This window comes from Equus przewalskii, chromosome 1, assembly GCF_037783145.1.
Source record: "Equus przewalskii isolate Varuska chromosome 1, EquPr2, whole genome shotgun sequence".
Taxonomy (NCBI): Eukaryota; Metazoa; Chordata; class Mammalia; order Perissodactyla; family Equidae; genus Equus; species Equus przewalskii.
In genome coordinates this window covers 184,716,878-184,736,556 of record NC_091831.1, presented here as the reverse complement: position 1 = coordinate 184,736,556, position 19,679 = coordinate 184,716,878, and the positions used below count along the sequence as shown (strand labels likewise).

Genomic DNA, 19,679 nt, shown 5'->3' with positions numbered 1-19,679 from the left:
GTGCTGGGGACAGGGAGACTGACGTGACTTTGCACAATTGTTGCTGGTTCTTCTTAGTGCTGAATCTCTGGTGTTTTTTACAGTTGGTTTAGAAAAACCTGCAGATGTGGGTACAGATTTTCCAAGAGTTTGACCCCGCCCATCTTCAACCCAAGCCCCCTGGGGTTGTCGTCATTACTTAGTTCCATCAAAATTCCTATTTCAACAATTCATCGACACGACAGCCACGTTCCGCCGGGCCAGTGTTGGACGTCTGGGGTGACCAGCTGCCCCAGTTTGTGGGGACTTGCCGGAGAGCCCCGTGGCCCTGCACGCCCCTTGGCCTTGGGCAAATGGGATGGTTTATTATGCTACCGCCAGCCCTGGGTCTGGTGTCCAGCTCTCTAGTGACCAAGTGTCGAGAAGTGGATAGAAAGGGGATTTGCTAAAAAAAAAAGAAATAGCTGAAATCATTTAAAATCTCCACCAAAAGTTTCTGGCTACATTCTACTCCAGGGATGGCTTCCAAAAAACAACCCAGTGATGCATGTCACTCACAAGGCAAGATACGGTTTCTTACTTTGCAGGGATGACCTACCTAAGGTATGGTGGAAATTAGACCATACTTAGAAATTAGCCATAATAAATACCAGTGCACTGAGGTTCTGAAATATTGTTATTTTTTCCTCCAATTTCCACATTTTAGAGCCTAATAAATAAAGCATATTATGACAGGCAGATATAACAGCATAAAGTAAAAATCTCCCATTTCTTTGGCGCTATTCAGACCTTGGAAAATGCACCCCACGGGCAAACTCAGCTGAGCTGGAGAAGGGCCAGCGTGGCAGCCTCCCCGGGCCATACAAACAGAACCAGAAGCTCTGGCCAAGGAAGGTGCCGCCGGGCTTCAACCTGTGCGCTGGATCCAGTGCCAAAACTCCAAGAAAAAGGGCTTCAGCGCCTGTGTCCACAGAACAGATTTGCAGAGTGGAGACAAGAACTGGCTTCATCAGCCTGGGAAGCCGAGACCTTCTCAAGCCCACGGGACGAAACGTCTCAAAATCCTACCTCCGCTCCCCGAGGCGTTTCCACCTTTCTGAACAATTAGTCTCTTTTACTCAGTAGCAGGCAGAATAACGGCCCCCAAATAGGCCCGCGTCCTAGTGCCTGGGACCCGTGAATACACAACCTGACAGAGGTAAAGAGGCTTGAAGGTGTGATTAAATTAAGGGTCGTGAGATGGGGAGAGTAGCTGGGCTCGTGCAGGCGCCCGATCTTATCCCACGGGGCCTTAAAATCAGAGAACCGTGCCCAGCTGAGTCCAGAGTTAAGCGACGTGACCAGGGCAGGAAGACGCACAGTCAGCGTGAAGGTGTTAGCGTGAAGGTGGAGAGAGGGGGCTCTAGAACCCCCGGCCTCCAGAAGGAAGGCAGCTCTGTCGACACTTCGCTCTTAGCCCAGTGAGACCCCAGCAGAATGTAAGATTACAAACTCGCACTGTTTTAAGCCTCCGGTTAGTGACAATTTGTGACAGCAGCAGACGAGGAAGGAACATACCCTTCGTCACTTCCACTGTTCTTGAAGCCTGAGCAGTATTTTGCTTTAAACACCAATATTTGACCATTTCTTACCGAGTGTTTAATTTGCTTCTCTGTATAAACTTAAAAAAGTAGAAAAATAGATTTGGTCCTCAAGCAAATATGCTCCAAATCCCTCCCAGAGGGCGGAACGGCGTTTCCTCACACGTCTACTTCGTTTAGTTTCTCTCTTTGGTTTCGTGGCGCAGAGACCACTTCTGTAAGGTACCCGAGCGCAAGCGAAACCAGTAGTGCAGCATGAGGCAGACATGCTCGCAGGTGAGCGTGGAAAACGACAAACGAGCTCTCTAAAGTTGTGTGCAAAGACCCAGCAGTTCTCAACGTCTCCCCAGGGTGCTCTGCGTGTCACAACGACGGGAGCTGCCCTGGCCTTTTGTGAGCCAAGGACGAGGACACCAAAGAGGACAGTGAAGAACTGTGCCACCCAGCACGTCAGCATCCCCCAGAGAAACTGCTGGGCTGGGTCAGAAACACGTGAGTTCATTCATCAGCGTGAGAGAAGTCAACACGAACTTGAGACAGAGCATCACACAGTATCCAGCAGTCCTCATTATCAGGAATGTTTGCTGGAACCGAGGACACCTCAGCCCTCACCTGTAAGGTTCTAAGGACTTGGCCCCAAAACAACCTCACAATGGGGTAGTGAGAGCTGTACCTGGTCTTAAACACACACACACAGGCCTTTCTTCCAATAAACTCTAGACCAGAGATTCTTGTCCTAAGAAGTTTCTTTTTCTTTTCTTTTTCTTAACATTGTCACCCGAGCTAACAACTGTTGCCAATCTTTTTTTTTTTTTTTTTCTGCTTTATCTCCCCAAATCCCCCCAGTACATAGTTGTATATCTTAGTTGCACGTCCTTCTACTTGTGTCATGTGGGACACCACCTCAACATGGCCTGATGAGTGGTGCCATGCCGGCGCCCAGGATCCAAACCGGTGAAACCCTGGGCCGCCACAGCGGAGCGCACGGACTTAACCACTCAGCCACAGGGCCGGCCCCAGAAGTTTCTGATTCTAGTAAATACTAAATATTTGCTGACCAAATCCACGGATGAAAGGCCAGCTCCAGGAAACTGAGTCAGGCTGTAAGTTGGTTTTATTTATTATTAGCATTGTGCTGTGGTCGCTAAATAGTTACGTAAATAAGCAATTAAAAATCCAACAGCAGAATTCAAACCACTGCCATAGAATCCAATGGGAAAAAAGAGAAAGTGGTGGGGGTGTAAATGGGATAATACTGGCCATGTGGTGGTAGTTGCTGAAATTGAGTGATGGGGATATGGAAGTTCATTATACTATTCTATTTTGGAATATGCTTAAAACTTTTCCTAATGAGGTTAAATTTTAAAACAGGGAGAAAAGTCGGACTCACTGACTGTTGGCTGGGGAGGGCTAATGGGCAGGCTGTCGCCCCTCCAGGTCTACATGGATTCCAAGGGCCTTCGCCCGTTTCGGAAGCCAATCGGCTTCTTCCAGAAGAAACCCAACAACGTTAGACCAACCTTTTGCCATTATAGCTGCTGCTGTTGGAAAATCCTTACAATGTCGACAGCCAATCGGTTGAGAACAGGGTCTACCCTCCTCTAATCGGACCTGCTCTGACCTCTCCTCGCACAGGTCTGCCTTCAATGGTACAACTGGCCCATCGTATCGGGTGCCATCGGGGCACATTTTGTCAAGGCAGCGACCTCAAAGGCTCTCCAACTCAGGTTTTTCGAAGAAAATGGAAAAACCCAGATGAGAAAATCGATTTTAAGTAACATCAAGAAGAACGGCTTTTTTCTCTTAAATCCTGAAGTCATGTCAATATTGCCAAAGCCACTATGAATGTTTCTTTTTGACAAACATCACGTGTTAAATGCTTTCATCTATAGGATCACTTAATATACTTTTTTTCTGCTTGAAGTTCTGGTTAGATTCAAGAAGATTCTAGAAGAAAAAATTTCAGAATTCTTACCTCTTCAGGTCCGGAAGCCTGAGGCTCACTGGCAGATCTGGCTGTTGAGAAAGCAGAGAGGAAAATGTATTTTTTTTAAAAAAAAGGAGAAATAACATGATGCATAAGAGCTGAACAAGCAAACGAGTGTTTCTGTAAATAGGGTTCATGGTAAGAGCTGAGCAGCTCTGAGGGCAGAGGGTCTCCCAGGGTTACATTTCTGAGTCGAGAAACAGACATTTTGTTAACTTTTTTTCTTCCAAGGAACAGATTGGTGAAAACAGGAGTCCTTGTCTTTGTGACCCTCCCTAGCCTGCAAGGAAGCATGAGATGCAAAGTTGGCTTGGGACCCAGGGGCAGGAGAATTCTTGGTGGCAGGCTGTGTCCCAGCGAGAGAATGAGAACTCGGCTCCCTCCTGACCTCAGCTGATTTGCTCCCAGCAGGACCAAAGCAGCGGCAGAGACAGAACTCGCCCTGGCTTCAGGTGTCAGGCGCAGACCTGCAGTTCCCTTTGTGTGTATCTCACCCTTTAAGAGGGTAGACGGGGACCAGTTCGTGGCGGTAAGAGCGCCTTTAGCATCAAAGCTTCTGCAGGCTGCTTAGAAGTGGAGACACCTGCACCCCTCACCACTAGTGGCCTCAGGGTGTCGGGCAGAGGTGGCCTAGTTGTGATAAGTGTGGTTCCTGTCTGAGAACATTCCTGTGAGAGGAGCTTCTCAACTGCTGAAAAGATGTCCAGCAGTCGGCTGAAGGAGACTGCCCAAGTCTCAGGACCGCTTCACGCTCCTCTCTCGTTATGTCTCAGAGCAAAGAGGTACCTCACGTCTGGGGCGTAACCGAGGGCGGAAACCAAATTCGCACTGGGCCCCGGGACCAAATGAACAGCAGTGTCTCTGGAGACCTCACACAGCTTGAGAAGGGCACCCGTGCTGCCACCACAACCTAATCAATAATATTCCCAGACGGCGACAAGGGGCCACAGGTTTTTAAATGAGCCAAAGTCATTAGAAAACTGTTATCTCATGATTAATGACAGCAAAGGGGAAAAAAACAAACCAAGGGCAAAAACAACCTCTTTTCAGAGAACCAGCCGGGGGATCAGTGATCAGTGGGACTCCCCTGTCCCAGGTGCGCTGGGTCCCCCGCTCGCACACATTACGGGAGACGGCGAAAGTCAGCACAACCTTGCTGCACAGTGGCTTGGCCCTATTTATCAAGATCCTCAAACATGTTCTCAATCATCATCTTACTGATGCCACTCCTTGATTTTATCAAAAAAAAAAAATCTAAAATGTAGGCAAGGAATTATTACCAAGGTGTTAGAAATAGCCTGCATATCAATAACACGAATCACTAAGTAAAACAGGGAAACCTCACATGATGGAACTTGGAAACAATAAACACAAAAAATTTAAATGATGGGGAAAAATACACATGACATAAAGTTATACGAAAAGAGAATACAAAATTATAGATATAGTGTGACCTCAGCTGATTTTCTAATATATATTTACAGATACATATTTTTCTCATGCATTTTCTATAACATTTTTCTTAGGTAATATTCTTCTAATACATCATATATAATGTTTTCTTGTAAATATTGTACATAATCTCTTTCTGATACATATTTTTCTAGAAAAAGGAGTGGAAGAAGATCCATCAAAACCTAAACAGCATGTTACTCTTCGGCGGAGGACGGTGGAAGCAGCAGAAACTGCTGGATATGCCCAGTGTCTGCTGGCTCTTCTTCCAGGCTGATGACGGAATTCTAAGCCGGGCAGACACAGCTCAAGAGTGCCGCCTCTTCCCAGCTCCCTCTCTGCCAGGTGTGTGGCCAGTGTTCAACAGCTGCAAAGCGAGAGGTGCGACTTCCGGGTCACAACCTCCGCTTCCCAACTTTCTCCCTTCCTGCTGGGTCCCTGTGCCATGCCACCTTAGACCGTCGAGCCAGGGACACATGCCAGGCCTGTTGGAACACCACCACAGAAGAGGCTGGGTCCCGGGACGACCTTGGGGAGCAGAGTGACCTTGCCAGCCCTGCACCCGCCCCCGGACTGTTAGTGAAAGAGAAGGGACTTCTAGCATCCGTCAGCCACTGTGAAGTTCAACCAACAGCCGAATTAATGGAGGAGTCATTCTTATTCTTTCTTTACAATTTAAGTATTTTCCCAATTTTCAATAATCATTGTGTATTACTTTGACCATCAGAAAAAAATTTAAGCTAAGCTTTGTCTACTTTTGTTAAGAAAACTGAGAAGGCACAGAATGAAGCTTGGGCAACATGTGTCTTCTTCCCATATATGAGGGGAAAACGAAAGCTACCGTTTCGAGAAGTAGTTATTACATCATGTGCCCGGGCGCAGATCAGACACGAACCCCCAAGTTTGAACGGCCCTTAATCACACCCTGTGACGCTTTACTTCAAGCCTTTTGAAAATTAGTTTCAATAAGGAAAAGTTGCTTAACTCTAAATAAAATCTGCTTTAAAATGTACTTGAGGAAAACTCTAAGAAAGTAACACTCTAGTCGAGGTATCATAATTCTCCATTTAAGAGGACACCCAGGCCTGTTCCCGTGAATTTAGAAACTTTCTTAAAAACGGTTTTGTCTGTGCACTGAGCATCCCCTTAGATTGAGGGCGTTCTCTGTCCCCCGTGTGGAGTCACAATGGCTCCTCATGACCCCGCTGCCCAGTGACTCCGCTGACTGTCCACCAGCCGAGCCTGCGCTTCGATCTCGCTCCCCAGGAGCGACGACAGGGTTGGCAGAGCCCGCTGACCTCCCTGGTCCCTTCTGTGAGCGCTGGGTGGGCGTAACAAGAGGACGGCCTGAGAGAGGAGTCGAACCTCACCCATAACATAGAGAAAGGCCCCTGGGCACTCGAGGATCAGACCTCAGTAGAACCAGCCTCCAACCACCTCAGGACGCGGCTCTGAGGACCCTCCAGACCTGCAGGGACACAGTGCCAGCAGCACTGGGAGCCTCTCAGAGGATCAGCCACACCCTGCGCACGGCACACGGACGCCCACCAGGTGGACCTGAGAGACTTGTATGTAATTACAGATCCAATAAAGGACCCATCCATCCTTCCCATTCTTCCCAAGAGAACGCCAGATGGTCCTTTCCTCCTGTGAATCGAGGCCCCCAGCAGTAAGACGGCTAACTCGCTCTCGTTCAACATCCGAGGCGGGACGCCAGGCTCCCTGCACGTCCCTCCCAGGACGACTGTGCCAGCACGTCCTCGAGAGCCCCAGACCCTCTCTCGCACCAGGCGAGTTGAGGCTGACAGTCAGAGCTCTGAATTCTCCGTTTCCCTCCCCACTCCCTTTACAGGAACATGAGCAAGTGGGCTCTGCAGGCCTGATCGCCATGGCAACGACAGGCACCGCGACTGTGAGGGTTTGTTTTTTAAAATGACTCACAGATTGTTCCCCCTGAAGCTCCAGACACACAGGTTTCTGGCTGGTTTATGAAATCTATCCGAAGTTGTCTTGCAAATTTCTTGCTCCTGTTAGCACAACTGGTACAATGGGGAGAGAGTCACCAAATCAAGTATGTCCTTCTCCTGGAGGACGAAAAAAACCTCACTTGGTTCCTTAACACTCCAAGATTAATCAATTTAAAACTCTGGTTAATAATGAAATTAATTTGAGTTTGTACACTGGAGATAATTAATCTGTTCCTAATTTAAATAATTAAGGCATTTCATAATGTAGTTTTAGAGACCCAAATGAAATAATCAAGTGAAATGAAATCAGTAATGAGATATATCAAATAGCCTAAATCTGTGGGTACACGGTCGGCTGTACGTAAAGCGTTACAAAAGAATAAACGTAAGTCTTAACACCAAGATGCTTCAACCAATGTCCAGAATAAAGACATTTGTTTTTAAAACGCAAACAGGAAAGAGTGCAGACATTGGAAGAACCGTGGACGCCTTCCATTTGTTTATTCAGTACGTGCTATTCAAGACCCTCTGTGTGAGGCTCCACTGTTTGCGACTGGACCATCGCGGGAGGCTGTTTCTCGCTTGATGACAAAGGCCGTGGGCGTGGCTCGGAGTGGTGTCTTTTCTCAGAGCCTGTGCCTCATGAGGCACGTTCCAGGCGAGCTCCCAGCCAGAGGGACCGTCCCCTAACCGTCAGAGCCGGCCTCCAGTTCAGAGTCCTGACCTTGGCATCACGATCGAGTCCCTCCAAAAAATATGCTGGTAATTTTGGTATGCCAACTTTCCTCTGTGTGAAATGGAAATACACCTATTTTAAAAGAAATTTGGATGGAAATTATTTATATAAATCTATTTAACTTAAGACTCTAAGTTCCCTGGTGCTTACATATAACACACAGATATACACACACACGCATACAATAGTCCTGGTCAGGGGTAGGCCCTGTGGCCAAGTGGCTAAGTTGGCATGTTCCGCTTCAGCAGCCCAGCTTTGCAGGTTCAGATCCTGGGCATAGATCTACACCATTCATCAGCCACGCTGTGGTGGTGTCCCACACACAAAACAGAGGAAGACTGGCACAGATCTTAGCTCAGGGCGAATGTTCCTCAGCGGAAGAAAAAAAGTCATATTCACACCTTATGTACTGTCACCAATGATATATTTTTTCTCTAGAGCTCGAAGGGACAACCAGACTGCATCAGTCAGGACAGGCTGGGTTATACTTGGTAACAAACAACCCCAAGTCTCAGTGGCTTAAGACAGCAGACCTGACTTCTCACTCTCACACGCGTCCTGTGCCGGTCAGTGGAGATTCCTCCCTGTGCTGTTCCTGAGACCCAGGTGGCGTGAGCCGCTGCCAGGAGCCAAGGAGCACACTCACATCCTGGTTCTTATGAGCTTCCTCCTGGAAGCGATAAGCCCCACTTCTGCTCTGGCTCCACCGGCCGTGTGAGAGACAGGGTTACACTAACCAAGCAGACGGGGAAGCGTCAGCCTGTCGTGAGCTGGGAAGGAAAATCAGGATGTTTATGACCAAGTACAGGGATCACTGAACAGAGAGCGAGAGCCTGAGACCGGCGCTTAACCCACTCAGAACATCCACAGCGGGCTATCCAGGGAAATAGGCTGCCTCGGTGAGCCCTTGCTCCAGGTTCCGAGCGCCTGTGATCCATGTTGGGCCATGATGAGGCTGCCAGGAGTTAGCGAGGATCCCACAGATAGAACAAAAGATCCTCTGCTCCAGCTTTGTGGTAACAGTAACAACTACTCTAATAATGCCTACACTTCTGCATAGTTACTGTATAAACATTTTACATACATTATGTAATTTCCTCCTGACACTCTTGTGAAGTAGGTATTGTCATTATCATTCCCCATTTTACAGACGAGGAAACTGAGGCATACAAAGTTTAAGCAACTTGCCCCGAGGATTCTGATTCCATACCAATGCTCTTTAACTGCTGTGCTCTACTGTGTAGTGAGTCTTAGAATATTATTTTTCTACACTACAGTATTTTAGGGTTATTTTAAGACATAGTAAAAGACAAGTCGGTCCATTTTTTGCCTAGGATTTTTCAACTTTTCTTACTTAAATTTTTTTTATTATTTTAATTAAAAGAAAATCTTGGGGCTGTTCAATATCAAGGTTTTATTCCCAAAGGAAAAATGTAACAATGTCTTTAATGCCTACACATGGCGTGTTCCCGAAACACAACTATCATTCCTGAGGGTTAAAAAAGTGGCAAGGCGTCAATTCAGTTTTCCAGGAAAGACTCTATCATGACAATTAGATTTTTTCCTATTTAAATTTTTTCACAATTTCTCTCAGGTAGTTCTGCACAGTTCAGATAAATACCCTTCTTAAAAAGAGCTCTGTCGGTAAAGCCTAGAAATTAACTTTACTTTCCTGTTAAAAACGCAAATGCGAGAGTCGGAAGCGGTCGATCATTTGTCACAGAACAGGCGCCCCTGCGTCTGTCCAGACGAGAATGCCCAGAAACACCCAGGAAGAGCCGTCAAAATGCTATGATTCCACCGAAACGTCCCTTTTTCACTAATGCCTCTGAAACACAGTAGAAGCGGAAAGTGGGAACCCTGAAGAAAGCGCAGCAGCGACGGGCGTGCACACTGTCCCCTGGGGTGGAAGGGAAACCTGTTTTGGAAATAACTCATACCCCGACATTCCAGGTGCGGTCCCTCCTTCTCTTCAGGTGCTGTGACCGACAAAGCGCTCGTCTCCCTGGAGAGAACAAGTCCTCCTCTGAGCCCGACAGGCCTGCACAGACCCCTTGGCCCCTCCAGCTTACTTCTTGGCCCGGGACAGATCTTATTTAGATCAAATTGATTTAACTGACCAGTCAAGAAGACTCAATTTAATTACTTATTTTTTATAATGCGGAAGTGCAGGGCTGGTTATCTAAATTAAATGCCATCCCTATTGCTTTATAGAACCTGATGTATTTTCTCCTGGAATAGTTTGTTTAGAATAATCTGTTACTCTTCACTCAGCCTCACATCAGCCGTTTTGTGTCTTCTTCCAGGATTCTTTCTCCAGTCTACCTGGATCATCACCACAAACCAAAACAAGTTTTTCTGTGAATATATGTGTGTTTGTTGGTCTCAAAGGGAAATGCGTGAGACTGCTCAGCTGAAAGCTGTGTGAACTCGAGAAGTTCCTTAACTTTTCGAGCCTTGATGTCCTCACGTATAAAACAGGAATAATAACTGAGGCCGACTCTGTGGACTGCCCACCCGCTGACCACCAGCCCCTCTCCCGCGCCAGTGGAGCCTGTCCTCTGGGGTCTGAGGACCTGTTCTTCCGAAGGGGGCTGCTCCTCGGCCAATCGCCGCTAACAGACAAGGCACGTGAGCTGGGAGGGGAATTCTGCTGGAGACGCTGCTCTGCAGCCTTAAAAAGAGGCACAGGGGAAGAAAGAGCCACCTCACCGCACCTTTCGATATTGAAATCTGCCTGTAATTCTGAAACTGTGGTCACCGTCTCGTACGGTGAGAGGAGCCGTGCATGAGGAGACCCACCGGCCGAGGATGTCAGAACAGGAGGAGGGAGAGAAGCCAGCTCCCTAAGAACGGGGTCCAGCTTGGACAGCTCTGGAGGTGCCCTCAGCCAGGGGTCTAGAGATAAATTCCCTGTGGTTTAAGCCATTTTGCTAGCTGCTCTTTTACCAGCAGCCAAAAGTGTCATGATAGAAAATACTGTTCTCACAGAGTTATTTTAAAAACTAATGGAAAGCAGTGCTGTGCATAAATATCCAGCACACAGAGCACTGAGAGGACGCTCAACAGGCCCTGGTTCTCAGCTTGATTCCCGAAATGTTGACCTCCACCCACCCTCACAGGAGCGAGCGCTCGGCTCCGCGTGGCTGGAAGCCTCCTCGGCGAGGTTTTCTCTCCTTCCCACAAACAGAGTTGAGGGCAGAGGTCATTGCTTTCTCTCCTTTACTCGCCTAAGGCGTGATCCCAAGGACCTAAGGCTATTTTAAACAATAAGATTGGTGTTTAATTCAGACGACAAGCCCTGCAGTGCTGGTGGCAGGGTAGAAAAATGTAATTAGATGGAGCAGTCTTCTGACCCTAAATCGACTCGATCTAAACAAAATCCAGCCCAGACCTAGCACTCAACGGAGCAGCCGACGTTCTCATTTGGAGTCTGCCCAGTTTACCTGGAAAGCCGCTTTCCGTAGCGGGAAGATGTATCTTACAGATTGTGTACATACCCGGGAAAAGGCCACATCTCCTCCGGAATTTCACCACATGCTTACTTCAGAAAGCACTTACACCTTCTGCTTGGGCATCCCCCCCAGTCCTCACATGGCTGACTCTTCACCGTAATGTAGGTCTCAAGTCAAATGCCACCTCCTCAGGGAGGCCTCCAGGGATTACCCAACAAAAGTAAACCCCCGTTTACCACCATTGTCATGCACACAATCCCATCCTTCAGCCTCTTTCTGTGTGAGTCCGTCTCAGCGCTCACCACTACCTGACATTTTCCTGTGTGGTGGCTTTTTTTCCATCAGCGGGGTCCAGTCCTGGTTGATTCTGGTCTGATTAGTCGGGGTTGAGGCTGGGATGCAGGTATTTTTTCAAAGTAACCCCCCCCCACCCCATGAGCTCTGATGTGCGGCAGATCTAAAAGCCACAGGTCGATGTGTTTACAGGTCTCTCCCAACACTGAAGGTAAGTTCCAGGAAAAAAAGAACCGGCTGTTTCATTCACCCAAGGCTCCCAGGCCCCTCGAAGGACACACTGCACATTGCAAACGTTCAGCTAAGGCCTGTGGACAGACTGACGGACTGTGCTGAAATTACGTCAGTGTTTGTCTGCTTCCAGAGTGGTTTACGAGCCCCTGGAACATCTAGCCACCCTGCATCAGAAATAAGGGAGCCAAGAAAGCTCATCAAGTCAACAGACGACAAACAAACAGTGTTTGTGAACCTAACTGATCTCACACACACACAACATGTGAGAGGATGTGTGTGTCGATTCACCAGATGGAGAAATCCTTTCCCAGCGTCCAAGTGGATCAGCTCACCACGATGTACACTTTAAACATCTCACCATTTTATCCCTCAACTGGACCTCAATAAAGTGGAAATTAAAAACAAACCAAACCAAAAGGTATGTGTGTGTTATAAGGAAGACAAAGATGAAACCTGGTGTGGCCACCGTCCTCGAAGGGCTTGCAAAAGAAAAAAAATGCAGATTGTCATTATGCACGCAGGAATGTGCTCACCGCTGTGATGAAAGAATAGAAGATCTCAGGCGAGGTGAAGATCGTTGCTTTTTGAGGGAGGAGGGAAGAAACCAAGGAAGGCTTCATGGAAGAGGTAGCATTTGAATGACACTTACAGACGGTAGAATTTGGCTATTCGGAGAAGCAAGGCTGTGCGGGCAAGTGAGGAAGGGGAAGCAGGACAGTCATTCTAGGGGAGGCAAGAAGAAACACCACCCCAGGCCACTGGAGGTCAGGAGGGCGTGAACCAGACGCCGGCTACCACCACGGAAGAGGGACAGCATCAAAACGGGTTTCCAACGACAGTGCAAAGGGCTCTGCAACTGACTACAACCCTGGCTGTTTGATGAGGAAAACTGTGAAAGTGTGTTTTCGTCACTGAGGGGCTGAGAGAACGGGGTGCCATGAACAGGTGGAGCCGGGGGCAGCGGGCTCTGAGAGGGAAGGCAGCGCAGGCACCGACGAGCGCATGTGAGCTTCGGTTTCTGTGGGCTGGGTGTTCCCGCCGGTCTGCGGCGTGCTGACGTACAAGTTCAGAGAGCAGGCGAGATGGGGATAGAGAACCAGCTCTGGGACTAACCCGCACGGACAATCACAGAAAAGTGAAATCCGTGCAGGGAGAGGGAGGAAGTGAGTGGCAGAGGAATTGACTCGAGAGTACGCCTGTTCAGGGAGCAGAACTCGGGGCTGGTGGAGAAGGCGGGAGCCTTCGAAGAGGAATGAAGGGCGGCAGAACGGGCCACCCCAAAATACGCCTCCTTGGCGGGAAGATTGTTTCAAGTAGATTATTTAGGGAACAGAAGGCTTAGTAGAAATTCTGAAAACAGACGATGCTACCCTTTTGCAAGGGACGTTAACGAAGGAACTCCCCGTCATCATAAGGGTGCCTCCCACGCCATCCCAGAAAGAGCAGGGGACCAAGTCACTAGAGACTCTCGTCGACAGAGAGGCACCGACCTGCACCTGCACACGGACCCTACTGGCATCCGCCGTGCTTCTCCTGGTCGCCTCCCCATAACTGGCCTCCCCGCTTCTCCTTCCCTTGTGTCTTGGGCTGAAGAAGGGTTTCAGCCTGGGCTCTAAACCTCCTCTGAGAGTTACCCATTTTCCCCTGGTGTCTCCCTTGTGTCTACCTGTTAATAAGCATCCGTTTGTCTTTTTCTCGTTAATCTGTCTGCGACAGGGTTCCCAGCTGAGGACTGGCAAGGGCAGAGGGAGAACTTTTCTCCTCCCTAAGGATGCGAGGAGATAAGGTGAGCAAAGGCACGGAAGTCGAGGGGAAGCCTTGCTGGCAGCAGGTTTGTTTTACGTTTTCATTAATTTATGTATGTAAACGAAGCATATTTGCAGGCAAAGAGGAAAGGGCCAATGAAGAGAAGAAGATGTAGGAAGAAGACAGAACTGTTGTCAGAACACAATCCCTAGAAAGTAAAAGGAAAGGGAAGGGAGAGTCCTGGAGAGAGTTTACTCCTGGCTTTGCAGGAGGGGCTGAGGTGACTCTGCGGGAAGGAGGCAGCAGGGAGGGAGTGAAGACGCAGAGCCCTTCAGGTGGCGAGGAGTCGGGCTGAGGAAGCGGCAATGTGTGTCTCTCAGAAAAACGGAAGGTAGGTCACCTGTAACGGACAAAAGGAGTGGGGACTCAGCTGAGCGGTTTTCACTGAAAATGCACAGGGGATAGTAAAAAGTGTAAAAACGGAAGAAGGAAAGTATTTTCAAAGAACAGCACGGTCCCGCTGATGCTGCCAACATGGACCGCGGCAGAGCCCACCAGCCCAGCTCCAGACCCTCGCCATCCGTCGCTCTGAGCGTGGCGCCTGGGGAGAGGGTCAGGGGACATCCCACCCTGACAGCCAGGCTGGCCAAGGGGACAGGGAGGAAGGGGGCACGTGACTGGTTTTTCCAAGCCTTTCCGTGAACAGCTTGACTGTTCACACGTGTTTGCTGAGAGATGAAAGTGCCGCTCCTCCCTTATCTCCAGCCGCGTGTAGTGGGACCACTTCTAAGAAGCAGGTTATCGCTGGAGCCCGAGAACTGAGCTCCTCTTTTTAATGTTTAATGAGATCCTCTAGAGATTGTCTGAACATTGACACTCACTAAATATAACTTGTTTCCTTTAACATAGCAGTTTTGGGGAACCATATATATCTTTACGTTTGAACAAGTTTCAACACAGAAACTCCCATATTTACCTAGGGTGTTAAATTTAAACATCACCCTCTTCTTTTTAGACAAAATAATTTGGTCTTACCAACAATGTAAGAAGTGACAGAGTATGTAGACTCTCCATCCAGTTGCCCTACTAGGAGGGGAGTGAGATGGGGGTTGAATAAGGAGGCGAGGTATGAGGTGTCAGTCAACTGTGCGACTCTAGACAGGCAACTGAGACCCTGAGTCTATGTTATTATCCGTCGTGGAGAGGTTGATACAGGCTAGGTTCTTCCCCAGTCATTCTTAGCTCTACCATCCCACAGTGTCACAGGCCAGCAGCTAAGTCTTAACACAGCTCTGTGACTGCCCTCTCCCACCTGGATCTAGGAAAGAGGTCAGGGGTCCTCCCAGGAATCGCAGAATGAATAGATTTACAAATTAATCAAAGTCGAGGGTCGTTATCCAACCCCTCAACACGCTCACAGCGTGCATTACAGAAAATCATCACACTGTCACTCAGGGCCTCTGCAAACCATTCAGGTCAACGCCCGCACCAGACGCGGATCTCAGGTGCTGTTGCTGTTAGACAGCGTCCTCCCTAATCACCCTGCCCCATCTCCTCGGCCCGTCCGAACTTTGCCTCACTGGTTTCAGAGTCAGGAGAGAAATCCGTGATGGAAAGTGAAACGCAGAAGGAGTCTTTACTTCCAAAGTGAGGTTTAGATTAGACTCACATTTTGCTGGTAGAAACTTCTCTCAGAAATCTGTGTGGCTGAACCACAGCCCCTCTCCACAGGCCAATCCTCTCAGAGGAAAGAGTCTGAATAGAAGTGAGCACTTCTTTAGTTTCTCCTCCCTTTTTCTGACCCTGCTACCTAATGGGCATCTTTTCTCCTGCGGATAATGAGGGAAGACTAGAGAGACACAGCCCCCAGTGCCTCCTTTGTAGCAGCCTGGTCCACACCGGACCAGCCTGGTCACTGGTGTGACTGCCGGCAGTGAGGGTTGGAATCCCACTATCGGGGTCACAATGTCACCAATTATCAGGAGCCATGCATATTTTATTTTCTCCTCTTACTTTTGAGAGAAGTGTTTCACTCAGGCAGGGATAATAGTGTTTAATGCAGGAGATTAAACACAAAGATGACCATGATCCTTATCACACTCTATGTTAAGAGATGCAGTCATTTAAAAATGTCTCCTCGAAAACAAGCCAATTAAAAAATGGGCAAAGGACTTGAATAGACATTTCTCTGAAGAAGACATACTGGGCCAGCCCCATGGCCTAGTGGTTAGGTTCGGTGTGCTCTGCTTCAGTGGCCCAGCTTTGGTTCCCAGGCGCAGACCTACACCACTCATCAGTGGCCATGTGGTGGCAACCCTCATGCAAAATAGAGGAAGACAGATGTTAACTCAGGGCAAATCTTCATCAGGGAAAAAAAGAAGACATACAATTGGCCAATAGGCTCATGAAGAGAGGCTCCACGTCACCGTCACCGATCTTTAGGGAAATGCAAATTGAAAGTACAAAGAGATAGCAATTCACACCCACTAGGATGGCTACCGTCACAAACAAACAAAAAACCCCAGGGAATAACAAGCGTTGGTGAGGATGAGGAGAAATTGGAACACTCGTGCACTGCTGTGGGGATGTGAAATGTTGCAGTTGCTGTGGAAAAGTTCCTCAAAAAATTAAACATAGAATCACCATATGATCCAGCAATTCCACTTTTGGGTACCCAAAAAGGAGTGAAAGCAGGACTCACACAGATATTTGCACACCCATGTGCATAGCAGCATTATTCACTATAGTCAAGAGGTGGAAGCAGCCCAAGTGCCCATCAATAGAGGAATGGATAAACAAAATGTGGTCCATACGTGCCATGGAATGTTATCCAGCCTAAAAAAGGAAGGACATTCTGACACATGCTACAACATGGATGAACCTTGAAGTCACTGTGCTAAATGAATTAAGTCAGTCACAAAAAGACAACACTGTGTGATTCCACTCACACGAGGTCCTGAGAGGCGTGAACATCACAGGGGCAGAAGGTAGGAGGCTGGGTGCCAGGGGCTGGGGATTAGTGTTTAATGGGAACTGAGTTTCACTTCAAGAAGATAAAAAAGATCTAGAGATGGATGGTGGTGATGGTTGCACGACAACGTGAATGTACTTAATGTCACAGAATGGTATGCTTAAAAATGGTTAAAATGGGAAATTTTATCTTATATGTATTTTACTACAATAAAAAAACCCATCCGCTGGGACCTTTGAGGAAGTGGCAGAGGTCAAGAATGTGCTAGCTTTTCCTTGTCACCCAGGAAGAAAAGAAGACCTGAGACCCTGCCGTCCAGCAGGCGCTCGCTTACCCGCACGCAGCAGCAAAGCAAACACAACAGAACCGAACCCACAGACCTCGACCGTGAGCTATTCACCCCTCTGCCCAGTGAGGAAACTGAGGCTCCAGGTTAATGTACGGGGTCAAGCGGTCGGAACCAGAGGCCGGGTGGAGAAGCTCTGCCTGACTCTCCACGCCTGTTTTCTCCTCACCCCACAACGTTCTTTTCCTCCATGCATGGCTGTCGTTTTGAACAGGCTTTCTGCTCTGTAAGCTTTTCTACTTCAAAGTCGGGCCCGCCTTCTGAAGTAGGCTAAAAAAGTCGGTCCACCAAACACACTCACTGTGTGCCGCCCGCCTGAGGCCAGGGCTGGCTATGAATAATGGAGTCATGTTTCCGCCCAGCCACTGGCCATGTGGCTGAAACACACCACAATCAAAATTTCCGTGTCAGTCGACTCCCTCAAAAGCCGCTGAAGACCCTGGGCAAAAGCATAGTGTCTGTCAATGCTCCATACGGCCTGAATGAGGGAAATGGTCTCATTTCACAGTATAGGAGTGTGTTCGTTTTTTTCCCAAACCTGCCACCATCATAGCGACTGATCTGCTCTTACCCACTAACCTGCTGCAAGCTGGAATTAACAATTAAGGAAAGGTTTGGGCTGCGCAGAACATAGGCCCCTCCCAGGTGATTTCTGAAAGAGGGCAGGGGCCTCCCGACTCTCCTGTGCTGATGGACCAGGCTTCCTCTTCTTGCTCTCATGTGAAATGCTCAGTGGAACACAGGTTGCCTACACAGCCCCAGACAAAGCAGGGTGTTGGCCTTATCTCGTGAGCACAGCCTTGGACGAGCGGCTCAGAGGGCGAGCCTGTCCTCATTCCCACAGTCCGTATTCCCAGCTTTCCTGCTCATTCAGTGACAGGCAGCTCCCTCGCAGGACTCCAGTTAGGGGACTTCTGGATCCGAGATGCACCCTGGACCACCTGTCCGGGAGGGTCATCTTTCATATTTTACTTAGGAGGCAAAGGGAAAGTGGAACTGTGCCATACGTGGCAGGGCGTGCGCTGCCCACAGCTTTGACGAAATCCAGTGAATCTGTCAGGGGAGTTCCATGGTTTCAACACCAGCAATATTTTGCCTCCTAGACACAGTACAGGTTTAACTTAAGTAATCTCTCAAAAGCAGACTTTTTTTCCTTTAGTACCTAAAGATTCTCACCTCTGAGAATGTGCCGCTACACCTCAGATTTTGAGAAGCCAAATCAGTTTGGTATGGACGGCACTAAAACCCCCTGTAGCTCTCACCATCGAGAACGGTGATCGATGAGGGGCACAGACACTCAAGGGCGTATTCAGGTCTAAAAACCTGTGTTTTAAGAATTTATGAATGTCTAAGCAAGACCTTTTTATTCTTTTTACTCCACTATGAGCAGTTTTCTTTCTTTCCTTTGAAAATTTGTCTCCTTTCTCTCTAAAGACTCAAGAAAAAAACCTTTTGTCAATGACCACTATGGCTCAGCCACATTTTCTGTCGGAGACAAAGCTTCGTTTTCTAAATCACACTACGCTACGGGATTAAACTCCTTCTCCCACACATCCTGCCAGAGGAAACTCACAGCTTCGCCTCTAATCCGGCAGACCTGCGTATCGCACTTGTACGTGCCATTCGTAAATACGAGCAAGCCTTGCTCACAGACCCTCAGGGAGACGATCCGTCACTCAAGAAAATGAAAGAGCACAAATCACTTTCTGATTTTACATTCCGGTCTGTCCACGGGGTGTCCGGCCCCTCCTGCCTTCCATCCCTCAATGAGGTTAACATGCATCGCGACCCAAAGATGAGCAAAATCCACAGAAACGTAAAATCCACACATACACCGGCGTCTCATGCTGGACAAGTTAAACCCGCCACACTCCTCGAGAAAGGACGCAACTCGAGCAGAAGACTTGCTGGTAAACGCTGGCTGTTCCTGAGGTTATCGGAAAGCAGCTGCACAGAGCTGGGGAGGAAAACACCGTTTCTCAACGGTAAATGCTGCCCCTCACATACGCAGTTCCAGCCTTTGTTGGCAAGTTCTGAGTACAAAAGCATTTAACAACAACAAAAAAGCCAAATCACAGTCATTTCGCTTCAAAACAGAAGCCGCCCCAGCGCACTAGTAAGAAAGATAATGCAATTAACATTTTACACCCCTACACCCGTAAAAACGCCCAGATGATCCTCCCACAGCTCCACAGACCGATTTCAGCCCAGCCGCCTTCCCTTCCCGGGGAATGGTGCAAACAGCTGCTTACATTTAGCGTGTTTTCCTGACGAGTCACCAAAGCTCGGCGCTAAGGATGATTTTTAAAAAGCAAACGTGTCACAAATTTGGCCATCCTCACAACCCTGCTGAGAGAAGCCGTCGGCATCATTCCCCCCGGCCCTGAAGCATCTCCCCTCTGAAATCTGCCTGTAAAACCACAGCTGGTGGTCCATTTCTCGCTTAAAAAGGAGCAGCAAGAGAGTGTTAGCATTACCTTAGCCGCAGGCCGGTCGGAGGAGAGTGGCTCCTGTGAGCTGGTCCGTGCAGGCAGCTGCGCCCCGCCGCCCCGCCCGCCCGCCCGGCCGCGTAGTAGGAGCTGCCCACGGCGTGCAGCAGCGGCGCCCGCAGCCCAGGGACTAGTCCCCACCCAGCTTTGTCTTCAGTCATCTTCTCTCCACAGGAAGCTGCGCATCCCCCACTTCCTCCTCCTCTTGGCGGCTCTGAGCCGCCCTCTCTTCTCCCTTCCACGCCCTTCCAGGGCTCACTGGGGGCTGTGCCTCTCCGGGCGTCTGACACATGTGCCCGCAGACCCCCATCGCTTTGTTCCCTCTGGGTTGCCTGCTCCTTCATTCCGCGTCCCTCCCTCTCTCTCCCTCTCCCCCACGGCAGCTTCCAGCGGCTGCCCCCTCGCCCCTTCCCCACATGCAGTCGGCTTCCTCAGCCTCAACT

At 48.9% G+C, this 19,679-nt stretch overlaps 1 protein-coding gene across 4 annotated transcripts in view; it reads right to left on the bottom strand.

Moving 5' to 3' along the window:
• GNG2 (G protein subunit gamma 2) overlaps window positions 1-19,469 on the bottom strand; it is a 97,419-nt gene extending 77,950 nt beyond the window's left edge. For 2 of the 4 annotated variants that reach the window (XM_070630399.1, XM_070630395.1), the window contains exons 1-2: window positions 19,225-19,469; window positions 3,535-3,575 (exon numbers count right to left, since the gene is read on the bottom strand). The gene's annotated coding sequence lies outside the window, so the exon portion shown is untranslated. Of the gene's footprint in view, window positions 1-3,534; window positions 3,576-18,999 lie in introns of all 4 variants that reach the window. The other 2 variants (XM_070630397.1, XM_070630405.1) reach the window with 2 other exon arrangements.
• Window positions 19,470-19,679: the final 210 nt, after the last annotated feature.